A 19,526-nucleotide genomic window follows, 5' to 3' on the forward strand; every position below is an offset into this window, starting at 1 on the left:
TTGTAAGCTGCCTTGAAAAGCAGAACAAGCTGAAATCTATAAATGACTTTTAACCAAGCAATGTCAGAAGTGATTTGTCAGTCAGATAAACAAGCCTGTTTCATAAAGTTCTGATATAAGCAAACCAGTTAAAATTTACTTTACCACTACTAGACTCTGATAAAGCAACTTAGCTTTACTAAGAATTTAAAAAGAAATCCAAGTCAGATTGAGAAATATTCCTTTAACTAGCAAATACTACAGTTCAGTAATGTTCCTATGGAAGGAGGAAAGAAAAAAAAAAAAAAAAAAAACCAACTTCAAAACGATTCAACATACAGCATGCAAATCAGATAGTCTACAGCTTTGTAGTTAGGTTTTTTGATTTGCTTTGTTTTTAAGATCCACAACTTGCACTTCATATGCTGCATTTATTAATAAGCATAGACCTTAACCATCTGGTGTGTATGTACATTCTAATTTTTTAAGCCTTAACCCTAGTTCAGTTCAGTTCTGGTTTGGTTGATATGTCACCATTTTTTCAGTCATCAGTTTATGAAGTTTTCTTCAAAATGTCAGTCATTCATGTTGTTAACCAAGGCTGAGAAAAGTGGTGAATTCACCAAACTGACTTTTGGAGAAAATAATCTGTAAAACAAGATGGTCATTTCCCTCAAAGAAGTTCAGCTATTTTTTTAAGCAAAGTAGAGGGAAAAAACCTAAGTCCCCAAAGCCAATTGTTTCTATTCTTGTTATTGCATGTGCAAACCTTGAGTAACAACTAAGAGGGCACAAGATCAACAGCTCTGCTCTTTAAAAAACAAAGAATTCTAGAGAACAAATTCTGCCTTTATATATTCACATGAGTAGACTCATAGATGGTGTAAATTACTAATGTCCCATTTATTTCAGTAGGACTACAAGAGTTTATATTAGGTAAGCATATAATTTACCTTGTGTCATTCAGAATCAGCATGGATATATGTTTGGTGGCAGATTTCACAGGTGACTGAAATTCAGTAAATCTTTTTTTTTTTTTTTTATTCAATAGAATTTCATCTCCTCTCCATCACTTCCAGTGAATTAGTTGGGGGTAGATAAATTGACAACGCATGTATTTGTTTCAAATAATATTCATGAGTCATTGTTTCTGGGGATTGGTGCAAAGTTTTACTGTACAAAAGAACTCATCATCTGACTGCATTTGTGGATAAAATCTAGCATCCTTTACATCTCCAGAAACTAACTCCAAAGAGATGTTCAGGTGTCTGATTACACTAAGATGCAACTATTACACCACTCATCTGACATCAAATATAATGGCTTCTCATACTAGAAAACCCAACTTACATTTCAGAAAATACTTCTCCATATGATATTCTTGGCCCTTCCCCAGAGATATGCCCTATTAATTACTGGCTCTGTTGGAGCACCTCATGGCAAGACTTCTCAAAACTTAACTCCCACTAGATTTCAAAGCTCCATATCCTCTCCAGAGATGACTTCTCATTCAGTTACATCTGTCTGAAATTGCCTATTTCTTATTAGAAACAGATAATAATTTTCAATCAAAGAAAATTATCATTGCAAATGTAACTAAGTAGGTTTTGTTACAGAAAAGTCTATCATAGAAGAGCTATGTGTTGTTACATTGACAAAAAGTACCACAAGCATAACCAGATGGAGAGATCTGTTAAAGATCCCTTTTTATTTTTCTTTCTCTCAAAGGCATTTATCGACAGTGACAGTTCAGTATTCAGCTACCCAGTGACTCTGGTGGAAAATCTATTTTTGCAAGAAAATGGTCCTGCTATATATTTTTGCAAAATACAGCATCAGGCATCAGCATAACTCTGTTTTTGTTGAACTCAATGCAAGATTCATCATCAGCAAAGGTAAAATAATTATGTCAATACCAAACATGCAATAAAACTATATCGTCCTCATTTAAACTCAGAATTATAGTCGTAACATTACAGTACAGAAGGGAAACAGTACAGAAGGTGATATGAGAAGAGATGGAAACACCTCCACTAAGCATGGACTAGCACTGTCAAGTTACAGGAATATTTGGGGCAAGACAGAAGATCAGTGAAATGTTTTCCATTGTTTCAGATATGAAATTTTAGAAATGCTTGAAGTCAATGGGTAAATAAATAAGCTTTAATAACTGCTTGTTGATTTAAAAAAGCAGCATGGCAGGTGCTGACAATGCTATACAACTTGTCTGTGTAGTTCAAAGGAATATCAATGAAGATCAGACGGAAAGGTAGAACTTCAGGGTATTTTTCTATGACTGCACAGAGCTTTAGATGGTTCTTGGATTTCTTTTTATGGGATCAAAACCAGCTGGATATAATCTCTGGAGTATCTACTAATGGTTATCCAATTTTACCCTCCTTCTACAGTTCTATAGACACTATGATGAGAAAACTTTCCATTCCCTCATAAAAAAGCCTTTCCAAATTCTGTCTTGCTATGCTTCAAATCTACCCAAATGATCTGCAAAACAACTCTGAACCAGGGAGAAAATGTGCTTCAGCACCAAGTTGTTGTTTCTTCCAATAAGGTAAATCAACTGTAGTTTGAAAATAAACTTAAAACAGAGCCAAGAGATAGGGCTAGAATAGAATAGAAATAGAATAGAAAGAATAGAAAGGCTAAATATTCTATAACCACCCACTAAAAAGAGGAACAAAACTTGTTTCATTTTAATGTCTTGAAAAGCTGCTAATACGCATCTAATTGAGTTTTTCTGGGATAAATATGATTGCAATTAATTTGATAGAGGTTAAGCCTACATGAACATTTATAAAAGATTGCTCTGGCTTAGAAACTTCATGTAAAGGGTCTATCAGCCTCTAAAATTATGTATTAAATGAGCACACCTGATTTATTGTGTTTTTTTTTAAAAAAAAAATCATTTGAATAGTGAGAAAAATGAGAGCCAGAAACTATAGCACACAAGCTGAAGCCTGAACTTAAGATATTCACTCAAAAAGGTAACAGAAGCTCTATGGTAAAGCATGTTTAAAGAAAAAACTAAGGAATAAAGGCACCCCTCTGCTCAGAGATGTATGGAATGATCTGCAGACCACTCCTGTAATTTTGCAACACCTGAGTTATGTGCTGAGTGTGGTGAGCTGTCTCTATGGCATATATAAAAAAAAGAATGCTTCATGGCAATTTCATTATTACAAGACCACCCTACGTTTGTTTTTTTCAGTTTTCAGAGGAAACAAACTCAAATCATCATATCTGTTTTGTGTTAGTTTATCTCAATGCCGTTCTGGCAAGAAGTCACACAGAAATCTCAATTCAGCTCTGGCATAACAGAAAATAAACTTGAAAAATTCAAAGAATAACAACAAAGACTGGAAATTGTCCGAGTATAGGTTTATAGAGGAAAAATTAAAATACCTCTACAGTTTCTTGTAAAAGATACCAAGGGAAACAAGCACAATGTGACAATCCAGAAAGATATGAAAGAAGTAAACATTGGAGGAGAAACAGTAATCAAAAAATACTAATTAGGACCACTGACAAAGTTCAGAGGCACACATTTCTTAACAATGAAATTTAGAGATTTCATGTCAGCTGATACAGCAATTTCTGCCAGTAAAACTACTTAAAGTCTTGCTCTTTAACAAAAAGCAAAAAACACTACTGTGGGCAAAACACAAGATGTGTTGTGGACTCTATAATCCTACACTTGCATAGGCTATGATTTATGGGACATACCTCTCAGGTTTGACTTGAGAAAGATCTTTGAAAGCTGGTTTTGAAGGAAAGAATAGTTCAATTATTAATTTAATGTTGTTTGCTCATGACTGATATTTTGCAAACCAATAGGCATTGTTCAGATTCATATTTGTATTGGGAGTTTTGCTGGAAGCAGAAGTGGGATTACAAAACGGTAAGTAGGATTTTTAGCTGTAATACGACATCTGCTGCCACTGAATACACTGTGGATGGAAATAGCTGTAATAAATATCAGAGAACATTCCAAAGGCTTGCAGAGATAAAAAACGTTCTTTTATCCTGTTTGGACTAGAGCTGTGTAAATACAGACAAAATGTGAGCAAGTCATAGCTGATTCAGACATAAATAGATTTCAGCTCCAAGCTGAAATCGAATGGGTTGTTGTTAAACGCTTCACCCACATTAACTCACAGTTTTAAGACAAAGGCAGCTTCCTTTCCATAACTGAAGCAATGGGAACACATCACAGTATGAAAGATAGTATACAGATCTAATACCGACTGTGAAAAATTTCACATAAAATACTTTACATTTTAGGGTTAGAGAAGAATGACTCAAAGACTTTGCAGAAGAATTTTGAGAGTTGGCTCACTCCGTGCAGAGAGAGAGGCACTTGTTCCTGTGGAAGGGCCAGCTGTTCTGCACTAGCCCTCTTACAGAAATTTGCACAGGAGGCCAAGTCTTCACTGCTTTGAAGTTCCTACTTCTCCAGTTCTAGGACTCTCTCATTCCCATTTTCATTACCTGATAGCATTCCCTGAGATGCCACAGATTTCCCAAGACTCTTCAGTCTTCATTAACAATAAATTTCCTCATACTTGTTCACAAAGGGTTGGGCAGACTGACAACAAATAGTGCCCCATGCTGCAATAATAGCAACATATATGTAACTCTGTTAGTGAGATAAAACTCAACTCTGTATTGCTGCCTCTGCTTTGCAGTGGTGCTTCTAAAACAGAAACTATAACTAAAAGATTAGAGAAGTTAGGGGAAAACTGACCTTTCTCTTGAAAAAGTCCAGTAACATTTTAGAAGTGACTTAACTGGCAGTTACTACACTTGGCTTTTTCTCTGTTCCACAGCACAAACTCCGACAGTCTAACACTCTTTCTTTCTCTCAGTGCTGGCTAGTTCAAAGTGTGCATTTTCCAATGACTGTGTAATTCTAATTTGGACTGATGTGATGGCTGCTACTCCACCAGACCCACTAAAAATATAAAAGGATAAAACATACACTGCTAGAACTTAAGCTGCTGTCCAAAACAGATACATGCAACTGAAGCAGCATTCTACACCACCTTATAAAGAGATGTTGTTCTACAGCATCTGTTTACTGAGGAATGCTGTAGCTTCTTAATAACTAGAGCAAAGTACATGAGGTTTAAGAGCATTTAAACTCCAGAAAAATGACATTGTGAAGCCTTGCAAAATAGCAGTTTTTTTCTCCAGATTTTCTGATTGCTACTGTAGCCATAAGAATATAATAAATTGATGCCACTGTAATACTTGGCAAAAGTACTGTTCTACTGACTTATCCCCATATGGTTCTATTTTAACCCATGGTAACACAAGAAAAAAAGAATGACAAGGCTGCTGCTTGAAAATAGCACAATAAGGCATCAGACTAGAAGTAAAGCATAAAGGAAAACTCGATGTTCCTTCAAAACGTAATCTCATAAGGAATGCTACAAAAAATGGGAGGAAAGATTAAAAACTCCTATAAATGTACTTGTTGATACTGCTCAGAAAACAAGCTGCCAAAAATCCATTTTCACACATGAAGCACTCATTTCATAGCACATTCATATTTGAGAAAAGATGGCAAAAACAACTGAAGGATGCACCTTGACAAATGCTTAATGAATATGGCTTTCTATCCCTCTAACTTAGAGGACACAGCATAGACATGAGGCTTTCCACTTTATCACAGCAAGGCCAAGTAACAGATAAATACATAAGCATCAGTTTAGATTTATGAATCAGAAAATTAGTAGAATTTCTGAAAAAGAATATTGCATACGTGGTACTAACAAAGTTGCAGCAACAAGCAGCTGTTCAGAATTCTAGAAATAACATTGTTTAAGGGTATTTCTGTTAGTGGTCTTGCTCAAATATGGACGGGCCTACATGAGTTAGCTTTGAACTCGGGTGATGCTAGCTAATTAACGTAGCTGTAACAGCAGAAAAGTAAAGTCAGCAGGGTTAACTATTTATCTGGCTTTTCTCAGAATGTAGGAGATACCAGCCATAACAAAAATAATTGCTAGGTTAAAGAAACTACTACTGATCCAGAGAACAATTAACACATGCTGATGAAGAACTACAAATCCTCAAGTTTGACATTGAAAACCAGCCTGAGTCAAAGAGAGAAAACGTAGTGCTTCATTTCTGAACTGCTTATGGTTAGTTAAGTGGCTAACAACAATGAAAATCTTGAAAAGAAACCAAAACCCCAAACTTCATATTTTCCACACAGAAATACTTCATGATCTCATTAGATACGCTAAAGCATTGATATTTGGGATAACTGGATATGGAACAGCACAGGACAGCTAACAAGTCAAAACAGATCAGTGATGCAGTTCTTAAGCAGTCAGTTTGTTAAATATATATTGATCAAGAAATTCCAATAAGCAATCATCAAGAATCTAGATCTTGGAAAAAATACATATTGACTCAGCTTTGCTTTTGTTTATTTAACTTTTAAATATTTGTTACTGATTTGTATTTTATAAACAAACAAATGCGCTATCTGAGGATCAGCTCCCTTACAGAAGGTTTTTCAAAGGAGATTCAAAATACGCCAGTACTAAATTGTCTAAGACTAGGAACTTGCCGTATACTTTCCTTTCTCATCTGTCTCAAACATGCTCGGTACAGAAATAGTTAGAAAAGAGTAGTGAATTTTTTTCTTTCACTACAATAACTTATAGAAACAATCCCCTTCACTGCAATGCTGTATGCCACAGCCATAGAGTTGTCAGAAGATATTCCAGACAGAAGAACTTAAGGTACTAGCAAGCACAGATGATTTGCTGTTTCTGGTAGTCCTTACCTTTGAGGAGAGATGAACTGCTCCTGAGACGTAACTTCTACTTGCAGTCCTAACTGTACACATAACACTCCTTAATGATGTTTAAGGCAACAAGATAGTAACAAATATGGCTCTCCTGATTACTCCAGCTCTCAGTAAAGCTCCATAGAAACAAGATAATATTTGAAAAATCATTGTTTTAGTATTGTTTGAAAAAGTATAGTTCAAAACCTGTCTGAACACAGTCCTGGGCAACCTGCCCTAGGTGACCCTGCCTGAGAAGTGATCCCTGTTCTCTGCTGCAAGTGTGAAATATACATACCTTTCATATAGCATTAGGGAACACATTTGACCTGGCTAACAAGTCCTCACCATTAAATGGCACTGACATCCATAAAGGAGGGAGAAAAAACTTTAGATGCAGAGAACTGTTTAAATTATTGAGCTAACTTTTCTGTTACAGTGCACTAACAGTGCCAGTAAGTGCATTAAACTGTGACATTCCAATATCATAGTGCAAACCACACAATGTGCTGCTTTGTTTTCCTTCTGCCTCCTATCTCCTTTTCACTCTCTTCTGCCTTCAAGAACAATTGGGTCACGCTCACTCAAGCATGCTTAAGCTACTTAGGATTGAAGTCATTCATTTTCCGTCCTTTGGTCACTTCCCAAAGAAAACCACACTAACAACCAGCAACACCAACATTGAACTCGTGTGACTTTTTGAGCAATACAATTTAAAGCAAGGATATATACTACAACAGTGATGACTAGGTTTACACTGCAGTTTGTTTGGTCAGGTTGGTTGGTTTATTTATTTATTTATTTATTTTAAAGAAACTTTCACAGAGCAATTCCTAACTTACTAAATGTTGAAATACCACTCTATGATTCTCACTAGAATTCCTTCTGCTTTTTGTTTTGGCATGAATAATTAAACCTCTGTAGTTCAGATACCATGGTGTCTTGGTATTAAATTAGGGAGATCTCTCTAAAAAGTTTCTTGATTAGCCTTCAGTAAGTTATCTAAGTTATCTCTGCACATTATGAAAAAAACCTATGAAGAATCAATAAACTGATCAAGAGGAAACTTCAGCTTTCCAATTAAGAGGTTTATTACATGAATGACAACAGCCAGTAACTAACAGAGCATGTCATGGACTGGTAACATCTGATCTTCTCAGTTGTCTCTGTAAGGGTACTGCTGGAAGACTTAGTCTCATTTACATACTGATCTAGTTGATCTTCTTGTGTATCCTTTTCTATTTTTACTCTTACAAAAGAAAGAGCACACTCAGAGAGAGGCTCTACCAACAGTATCCACAAGCCATTTTAAGCACTGCAACTAGCTAGTACTTTATGCATACACTCTTTTGTTAGCTACTCTTGAAAACATAAAAAAAAAATGTATGTCATTTTTGCTTAGGATGTGTATTTTAGAAAGTCACAAGCTCACACATACCAATTTGATTGCTGTGGAAGCAACAGCTAAAAGATATGAACATGCAATGCTTTATTTCAGATTTGGCATATTTAGTAGCTACCCTATTAATGATTATTTTTCTATAGAATTCACCTCGGAGTTGCAAGCCCTTTTACAAGGCAAGCCAATTTAGGAAGATTTCTTTGCTTTGATATTTCTGTTAACTTTGACCATGAGACCTAGTGGGATACATAACTCTTTGGACATGTCCTTTGAAGTTTGTGTTCTTCTGACATAGTTATAATTCAGATGTTGGTGCTGGCTACGCAATGTTACATCTGCCATATTGTGCTACTGATGTTAATACTAAGTAGCCTCACCAATTTTAATAAAATTGATGGCGTGAAATCTTTTGAAGTGGGGATTCTGGGTAACACTGAAAGTTAGGACATAGTTTGAGCTGAAATTTTAATGTCCAGTACATGACACATTCCCTCCTTAATGCTATTAATCAGGGAACATCCAAGATTTTGAAGAACAGAAAGGAAAATGAGTGCTGATAGACACTTCTAGTGAAGTGTCAAATAACAGAAATGAGGGAAGATCACACAATAAGATTCAAGTTTATCTTGCCTTTCCCCTCTCGACAAGTTCTGTTGTCAGTTCTAATGACTTTAGGGAAGTAGCAGATCCTCCAGTAATTCCAGCCACCAAATAATACAGTGAAAACACTGCTGGACTGTTATCTTTAGTTGCGGGGCAGGTGCTGAGCAGAGCTGCTTATTAGAGAGATTGAAAGTATTCTAAAGTATTCTGAAAACTTTAAGGATTGCAAAGTTGCCCATTATATGCCATAAATAACAAGACGCTGAAAAAGAAAGAGAATACATTCTTTGTTTACTAAAAACCAACATAACACAAATACACAAGTTCTTTCACTTTGTTTTCCCGTAAAAATCACAGATCACCATTTCCAGATGCAGGAGTGAAGAACTGGCTTCAAAGTCAGCCAATTGTAAAATTTAGCTTCAAAACTTGCTTCATGCGTCTGTTAAAACTCACCAGTCTGATGACTTTCAGGTCAGGCTGCCCTTATTCCCTCCATTCTATGAAGAAATAGGAGCTGGCTAGTGCTACTGAGACATATGGAGGCAGTGCTTTCAAATAGATAGAGTACAGTGATGACACACTTGAGTTTTTCCTGTTTCTGCTAAGATATATCTAAGATATTCCACCCTACTGTCTTCTCCATCTCCTACTCTAAAATGAGAATAATGACATTGATCTTCTTTATCAAACCCCCTGAGGTTTGCTCACTAAAAGAATTAAGACTATTGACAATACCAAGAACTTCTGTTACATGTTACCTTACTGGAAGAATCCGAAAAGGTAACAGCAAAACCCAGCAAGTAAAAAAAAGCCTTTTCTAACCTAGCTTAAAAAGCACTCTTGCAATACTACTTTAGAGAAAGACAGACAGAAAATAACACAATGGGTGTTTCTATCTCAAAGGCACACAAGATTTTGCCAAAAAGATAATGAGAATGCACCTGAAATTTTAAAAAATAGTGGGGACCACTAAAACAGAACATAAAAGATATTAGTACTGAGTAACTTCCTTGCAGCAAACTTGCAAAAAAATTCATCCAAATATATACAAGTAATAGAATTAAAGAAGTTTGTGTTTAATATAAAAGTTTATGTTTGTGTTTATGCAAAACAGATTCAAGGACTATGAAAAGGGACTAAGACAGTTTATCTCAGTAATCATGTGAGAAGCCTCAGTGAAATATATCCAGATTCTTAAAACAAAAAAACTGTTTAAGTAATAGAATCCTCCCACACCTCATCAGCAATTTCATCTCAGCTCCAGGGAAAACCACAGATACCTTAATGCCATGGAGTAAGAGGTCCCCAAAGTAGCAAGTCTCGTTTTTCCACTTATTATTCTTTTCAAATCACTGAACTACACTAGCAAACTCCATTAATAGGCAAGAATTGGGCAAATCTCTTCACATGCAGCATGTAATCTGAAGGGATATGCTTTCTGTCATTTGCCCACATTCCACCAGACTCCACTCTAAGTGAACCCTGCTTCAGTTCTGGAAGTGGTATGATTTTATTAGAATGTATGAATTAGGATACATTACTCTTTGTATAACAAATCTTGCTTGGCAAAAATACATAGTGTTGGAATTTTTACTTTTCTACTACATAGTATGTAATGTAACGACCACCAGGTTCTGCATTTTCAGCTGAGAACTATTTCCAAGAGAATATAGTACTATACAATTATCTCTTGACACACAGTCTGGGGGTAGCTGACTAAATTGAAATAATCATAATGAACACAGAATTGCTACTGGAGAGTCTTCAGCTTGTGATACAGATTACTTATTTCTGTATTATTTTTAACCTCATTTTTAAAAACATAATAATGTCCATATCGGTCCAATTGGTCCTGTCACCAATAATGGCCAGTAGCAGGAGTCCAGAGAGAATCACAAGTAAAGGACAAACCTATACTGATATCTTCCCTGATGCTTCTACCACCATCTGGCAATCTGAGCTAGATCTGGTCTCTGTAGGTGACTTACTTTCACTCAACCTATGTATAGCGTGACTGAAAAATGACATGCACTGCTACAGGCTGCTGTATTGTGAGAATTTAACTAAGCAGAATTTAAATGCCAACTAAAATGATCATTCTTAACAGCCAAATGAAACAAGTCTATTTTCATTTACCTGAGCAAATATCACCTGAATACCTAAAATAGTACTTCTGTTTTGTATCTAATACTTAAGTGTCCTTTTAAAAGTGCTATATTTTCAGAAGACAGCATAGGGGATTAGGAGAAAATATCTCACTACTGACCAAGGTCACATGAAGCAAGAATGAAAAGTATTTATACAAAGGGTCTTTTCCTGGAAGATCCCAAACCCCTCTACAAAATGTAAGATGTCTGGTGCTCATACATGGAGTCTGTTAACTGATATGGTTATCCAAAAAGTTTAATGAGGAGCACTGCAACTTCAAGAGAAGCAACATAAGGTAGGTTGTGCAGTATACCATGTTGCTTCTCCTGAAAATTCTATTGTTTCTATCTTCTCTATATTTGCAGACAAACATATCCTATAAAACTCTGTCCACATCTGATCTAGTCTGAAGTTTGCAATTTGCAAATTGCTGTGATCTTATATTTGTCTCCAGCACTACACTTATGCCCTCATTATCTATGTTATTTTGCAGGTGCAAAGTCAGTTTAGGGGCTTAATGCCCATCCCCACCTTTTATGGCATCATCTCTAGTATCAGGCCCCAGTCCTACTTGACAATTTACATTGCTAAATTGCTGCAAAGTGCAGTGAAGTCAGAAGAGCTATATATGGGGCTCAGCAGTATGCACGAGTATCAAACTCCTATACCAAAGCTTTCAAGTAAATGACTAAGAGTTGACATTTATATCCATATTTAGAACCATAAGTCAAAGTTTTAGAACCTCCTTCTCAGAAGAGCTGGATGACATATATTTCCCAATGCAGACAGAGTTGTGAGCTAACTCAGTACTGGGGAAAAAGGTAACTTGATATGGTGTTACGTTAGTGCTTGAAAAATGTTGGCTTTGTCTTATTCAATACAGGAAGTTATTCTCTATGTGTCTGGATTATGCGAAATAAGCAGAAATCTTTGTTTTCTAAAAACATTCCTATGTTTACACTGATTTTCAAATATGACCTCAGAAAAAGATAACACAATCCTAAAATTTTCCCCTTACTATTACCTGTCACTAATACAAATAACTATTTTGTGTCATAGCTAAAACATCAGGGCACCTTCCTTAGTAGTAATCTAACTTTTCTCTTTTTCCTACAAAAAAAAAAAAAAATTTTGATTAATAACGTGTCACAGATTTGCTTGGCTGCTCATTCCACATGATGGAATGCTTTTTCCACTATGTAACTTGACAAGAAAAAATTATTCCTGTTCAGCAGATGAATTACGACTTTGCTTTCCTCTAAAGAATTTGTTTTTAAATGGGTTTAGGCATCACCTTAAAAATAGTGAAGGCTGGATACTTTTTCTGCCCACTGGGACATTCAGTTCCATTAGTCAATGATCCCAGTAAACACTGGAAACAGAATTAGAATAATCAAAGCTAAAATGTTAATGAATAGTTTATGCGCCTAATTAATTTATATATGTGGAATACTGGTAGATTGCAAATTTCACTTAGAGAAGGTGGGATATATATGACTGATGGATATAGGAAATCTGTTTTACAGAATACATGGTGTTAAAGCATACACATTAAACAATATAGCTATAGGTTCTCAATATATGTTCATTTCAAAATATTACCTGCAAACTAAAAAGAGCAAAGTTTGATGGATCTTTCATCACCCACAAGCTAGACCTTTTTGTTATTTTGTGAATGCAAATAACACAACAGATTCACAGCTAGAGAACTGTGAATGACTGAATACATTCTTGTTAATGGCTACTGTAACTCTTTCACCTCAAAAGAGGTGAAAACATCTCTTTCAATGTAGAAAACATTCAGCATAACACACTTACAAGCCTCTAGTTTATTTAGGATGACATACATTAGACTTTGCCCTTCTCCCTCCTAAACACCATCAACTTTAAATTTAGAGCATTTTGGCAGTTAGACCTCAGCACAGAACAAAAAGTGCTATACATATATTTCTCCAAGTAAAATGTTTTGTTTTGGTAAGTAATCTTTCTGAGTCTCTGCTTAACTGTACTCCTCCTCAAGTCAGAATGGAGGCATGCATAATTCAGACTTCTCCATAGGTTTTGGCTGCAGCATCAAACTTTTAGGATAATAATAATAATCTGACAACTGCTGATTATAAAATGCCTATAGATACACCTCTTGAATTTGCTAACCTTTAGAACACTACTGTGCAGAGAGGACTAAAAGGAATTCATTCAGGTTTTATGGAGGACTGTTCTGAAGACCTCCTGCTCTTTTTAGGGAGTAAAGTTATTTTCTTCCCTTTAAAAAAAAAATATGATGTCACTTTCTGGAAAGTGGATCCTGAATTCATCAGAGGACAGGCTTATACAAGTCTCTAGGCAAAGAGCAAATTATTACCAACTTTCACCTTACTTACGATAAGGTCTTCTGGAACTAAGCAACCCAGCTGTAAATGGGCTCAAGGACATTATTATTTTCATGGAAAGAATGAGGGTGGGGGGAAAACACTAAGTAGCTCATTCCAAACCCTATTACCTTGATATTTACCTGTTGTTGCTTCAGAACAAAAATGTCACTATTTTGTTTTAAATTAATTGATCAATACTCATCTCACTTACCACACCGGGCTTCAGCCACTCCTCCTTCCTATGCCAAAGCATCTTTCAGAGTGTGGTGAGAATGACTCAGAAGCTGACTCCTATTCCATAAGAGCTGTCCCTACAAGCAATTTTTGATCCTAAACAAAACACAAAGTAAAGTGAACATGAGAATATGATCTATTAATATGATGCTGCTAACATAGAACACACTCTTCTCTGAAATCAGGGAGTACCAGCAAACAACAATATGGTAATGCCCACATTTTACTTTAACTTGTTAAATTTCTTTTCTTAGTTGCTATCCTCAACATTCACTGTTCAACTCTTGCCGAAATCCCTTAGATTTCACTCAGTAGATGTAATTGCACATGAACAGTAACTGTACCATGAAAATCTTTGTTGTAAAGAATTAGCGTTCTTATGGAAGGCTTTAAACTGAACAGACCAGCCATACTGCTCTTCAAATGATTAAGATCTCTAGTCTCTGAGACATAGTTGCAGAAATGTGAATTGCATTTTCAAGTCTGAAGACAGCCATATCTTTTTTCATTTTTCTTGAGATCCTATAACCAAAACATTTTTTTAATATCTGCCCATACAAATAGATAATATAACAAAATTTTTAAACCAAAGTTTCCCACACACATTTATATTCACTAACCCAAAACAGGAAATATTTCAACTAAATACACTTTTCAGAAAAGGACAATGCAGTAAGTTGGCTAAAAATCCAGTTACATTATTCCCTATGTAGAATGAAGAGCATATAAATCAGATTCTTAGCTTGAGAAACTGTAAAGCATGCTTTGTCTTTCATGAACCTTCTAACGAAAGGATACTTTTTCTTTTTTTATATCTCATAGGTCATAGCTGCAAATCATGTGTGATTTCACTATGATTTTCAATTTTGAATGCAAGACATTCCCTTTTCTTTTCCCACACATGAAACGTCTTTGGTATTCGGCATATACCAAACACAAGGCAAAGTATTGTATAGAGTGGAGCAAAAGTAGAGGGGCATGCTAGTTTGAAGCTCTAGAACTGGTCAGTGGTAGAAGGCACTGCAATCATAGACAAGTAATAACACTTAGTTGAAGATGATGCGTGGTAGATCCCTGATTAGTGCTTAGTATCAAGCTATACCCATGCAAAGGTAACAGAGCTGATCGTCATGTCTGAAGATTAATGAGTGAAACGGCCATATAATAAGCTCATGAACTAGAATCATGTGACTATGAAAGAGTGAATGGGATTCTCTTGAATCCAAAGCTCAGAGCTGGCACACTAAAAACAGTAGAGGGATGGATTTTGAAACCATGGATATAAATAAACTAATAAAAGTCAGGGAACAGTATGGTCTGATGCACGTTTCCCAGTACAGATCAAGCGTGTACTTTATCTAAAGCTCAGACACAGGGGGATGTCCTTTAGCATCTATGGTGGCTATTTATTGGGCCACTATCAATATCTGAACTGTATATATTTCAGCATATATTCTGTCGCTGTATGTAAGTCTTTCATGTCTCACACTCATGTTCAAAGAGTTAGCTTATTAAATGCCCATGTGTAACATTAGGTGCACAACAAGTTACCTAAGTGGAAAAACTGATCAGATTGCTCCTCTGCCTGCTTCTCCATCAGCCCACTGCCAGAGCTCTGGACAGCTGCCAAGCAGGAGCATACAACAGCCATACAAACTGATGGCACTGCATGACTCACATAATGATCATGGAAGATCTCTGTATGACCTTATAATTATCAGAGAAAGCTGTAGGTGAGTAGAAACCAGGTCGTACGCCCATACCTTGACAGTTTCAGAGCAGTGAAATTAGCTTCCATTCCACTAAAGTGTTCTGCTTTCACAGGATTTTGAATAGGAACCAGAATTTCAAAGGCCAACCAAGGCAAAACATAGAAAACTGCACAGAAATTATTGCTACCTGCTTTCTCTCTACATTCATCTCTGGGCATTTGTGTTAGTCTTCCTAGCCAAAGGATACACAGCACCTTCCCTCCCTCCTCTTCTCTCATTTAGGCTTTTGTCAGATTTAGACAAGATGATACTGTCTTTTGAGGCCTCATTCAAATACATATATTTTAGATACATTTCCAGGCTTTTCACAGGATCTTGGACCGAAGACCTCCTACCATTTCCAAGTCTTTTCTCTTTAGGCTTTAGCTCTTGGTGAGTATCCAGCAGCTATCAACTTGCCATCTCATTTCTGTCTTTTAATTTTCTGCTTGTTTGCCTTGGCAAAAACACTGTTGCCAAGGTTCAGGTTAACAGGTCTATCTCTGTCGATATTAATCTAGATACTTACAGAATATGCCTTACCCAAATCATGGCCTACTCTTAGTTTTGGTTTAACATATTTTAACCTAACTGCATGCATTTAAACAAGGTAACTTGAGAGGGAAATATGTTATTTAGGAAAATACAAATATTACCATGTCCTCTAAAGACACGCCCTACAATGAGTTAGATGTCTTAGCCACAACTCTACACTGCTGTTCATCGTAGTCACCTGATTATCCATCATGATCTCCAGCTCCTGCAGTCACCATTCCCTAGACTGTTTTCATCCACCCATACAAAAGATGATTCTTGCAAGTAACCTGTTCTTTTCTTCATTAACATGGTGCCAATCTCTGTACTATCTGCAGACTTTGGTAATGTATGCTGTACACATCATTAAGCAAGCTGTCTCCCGTGTCCTCTTTCCAGATGTTGCAGAAGAATGCTTCAGTTCTGACCTTGTCTCAACTTCTCTGGTGCAGGGGTGGGTTAGCAATACAGCCACATTTATCAAGTCAGCATAGTGTGTTTCAGCACATATAAGAGTTATTCTCAAAGAATGAAAGGGCCTTACTATCATATATAAAATAACATAGAAAATCTATCTGTTAAGACAGATGCACCATGAGACAGTAACATTAGTCCCAGATATAAGCAAAAATAGGCCATATCAATTCTAGGTAAAATCTCTGACTTGATTCATCATGAGAATGAGTTTCACACAAAATCACTTAAGTTGAATAACAGAGAATTAAAGATGTTCCACACATGCCACTATTTCACATCTGAAATGAAGATATGATTGTCAAGTTCACTTACAGTTTTACCTTCACACTTTAAAATTTGTTTCACATACTCATTAGCCCATTTTTTATTAAATAAACCTCTCTGAATTATAAAGCCTTTTTACAGACAAAATACAACTGCTTCAGGCTACTGCTCTTTTTTCATTGTCTGATTCCCAGTCAAAGTATTTCCGGTACTTCCATTTTTAATGGAATGACCTGAAAACAGACACTATCCATATCATTCTCAGAAAAAAAGGTTGGTATCCTCCCAGTCTCCATGACAGAGCCAAAGGCAAGGTCCTTTCTTGAAAAGAATTATTACCAAGCCCTATCTCAGGTAATTTCACTTTATTCTATGCAAGTTGCACTATCCACAGGCAGTATAATGGGCATCATAAAAAGAAAACCTCTGTAAACCTTCTGTTCTCCTGTTCAGATTAAATAGTACTATATCACAAATAATTTGTCTAACTTGGTGGAATCACAGGATAGCTATGGTTATTCAGTGCAAGTAATACATAAAGCAGATCTTCATAATTCATACTGTATTAAGATTGCTAGCAAAAAATCTTTGCGAGGGGAGACAGCAATTTGAACCAAATGTGGAGGTTTCACTGAGATTATTTTAGATAAACAGTATTGAGAGTTTGGTTTCCTCTTACTTAGACCGCAAGAATCATGAGCAAAAACACACTACTGGTACAAAAAGCCTGCCATAATAAAGCCTGTCTTTGCTCCCTGGAACATGTTCACTTTATCTGTGAAAGATTAGTCTTTCAGTTGCATTATAAAGTTCTTTTTTTCAAACCATCTGTAACATTATAGCTAGTGAAAAGTGACAGACAATGGTGAAAGTTAGGAAGTCTGATTTTACCAAACTGGAATAGGCAGAACAGTGCTGGTAGTAACACTACAGTTTCTCTTTAGCTGTCCCACAAATTGTCAAAGTCCTGTGCTAGTTACCATGCCTAAAAAGAAAGTAAAATGGAAGTAATTCCACTTCATGCCCTTCTAGTCCTATGTACTTTCGCTGATCCTTTACCCAAAGTACAAACTGCTTCTTAATGGGCTGATGACATTCCACAAATATCTTCTCTACATCTTGACCTTAGTCTTCTCAGATCCTTTCACACAGGACACTAAATGGAATATATTCCTCATTGTCGAGTGTCTGAAAATCTCAGTCCAAGTGCTGCCTTTTCAGACTGTAATTATAGTTTAAAACCTTCAGCTTTGATCATGTGTCTTTCCACCTTTTCCAAAAGCCTCATCTTTTTTCCTAATGTACTGTTTTGCTCATGATCTTCTAAGAATTTCTGGTGTTATTAAACAGTCAGAAAATTCTATCACCACAGCAGCATTTGTTCCCTCACTTATGCTAAATTCTATTATCTATTGCCTTTTCCATATTGTCAATAAAAAAAAGACTGCTGATATTTCTGTCACACTTCTCTGTCTTTATTCCCCCCTGGATGTTTATATGCTGTTTCTTTTGCTGCTGACAAACTCAGTTGTCTTACTATCACTTTGAAAGCTAGAGAAAAGTTTATCAGCTGCATCAAAGAAAGCTAATTTATTCATCAAAAGATTTTCCTCTTGTCCTTGAGAAGAAGAGGTGGCTCTTTGACCTTGTATATGACACATTAACATGCATCTTAGGAATCTTTGCTAAAATATTAAATAAAGTTGAATGAAATGCTTGACAGACACAAAAAGCTATTTTTCAGCTTAAAGTTCTGAAACAAAATTATTATTAGTACATATCCATCCACACAGAAGAAAAGAAATTAAAGGTTTAGTGAATCTTGTGAAGATTATTCCAGTTTAGTTGCAGATGACTATTTTTTATGTCTGGATATCCTGGGTCAAAGTTGGCTCTGTGCTTGAAGCTGGTGTGGTCCAAAGTGTGACAAAGTAAGTATAAATCCTATTTATTTCCTTTGGACTTTCAAGGCAGCAACAGTCTAGCTTGCAAATGAAATGTGCATAGTGAGTTTCAGAGATAAATAAATTTTGTTTGATTTTAAACCATTTCAAATAGAGGGGTTTTGTTACTAAATTTTTGTATTTATTCTATTTTATTTTGGTTTATCTTTCTGAATCTCATACACACTAATAGATCAAGCAGTACATTTGTGACAATAGACAGGTACTCCTCCCAAACACACCGATAACAAACTTCACCACCACGTGGTGTGGGGTAGAAGAAAGTGAAAAAATCTTCTTTATTGCATCAATGCATGTACCCAAAAAAGGAATGAGAAGGAAAATTCACCAACTAACCAGTTTTTGCTGGCTACTTCCCTACCAGTCACGACTATCAGAGACAGCTAGTGTGATGGAAACTTAAATGCCTCTTGTTACAACATTATAAAAAAGTGACCACTCAGAAACTACCTTTCATCAGTTAAATGCAGTCAGCTTAAAGTACGAGAAAATAGGAAGGACTTGCAGCATTGTCCAGGGAAATATAATTTAGAAATACAGTAGTACTACACTGCTTTTGCTTATAGGCTCTTAGTAATAAGCAGTGTGAGGAACTAGCAGTAGTCAACTAATTTGTATGATATTTCAGTTGTAAAATTATTTAACACAAGACACTCTCAAGCTTTTTTCTTTTCTTTTAATCTAAAATGAAAATTCACAGTCCACAAAGATAACAGCTGGTTACTTCCATCAGCCTGAGGTGCACCCATTCAAACAAAATGCAAGTATAAGCAAATTTTCGCATTTGCCATATGGCCAACTGAAGCCTGGTTCCCTAGGTTTATATAGAAAAGCTGTGTATGTGGCAGCACTTCTCTTTCAAAGGTGCTTTGTTTGTTTGTTTTTTTTTGGGGGGGGGTTGTTTTTGTTTTTTGTTTTTGGGGGGGAGGGGGAGGGCTATAACCATAATTGCTGTCAGGTCCCTGAGTGCACTAA

This window comes from Dromaius novaehollandiae, chromosome 7, assembly GCF_036370855.1.
Source record: "Dromaius novaehollandiae isolate bDroNov1 chromosome 7, bDroNov1.hap1, whole genome shotgun sequence".
Classification (NCBI taxonomy): domain Eukaryota; kingdom Metazoa; phylum Chordata; class Aves; order Casuariiformes; family Dromaiidae; genus Dromaius; species Dromaius novaehollandiae.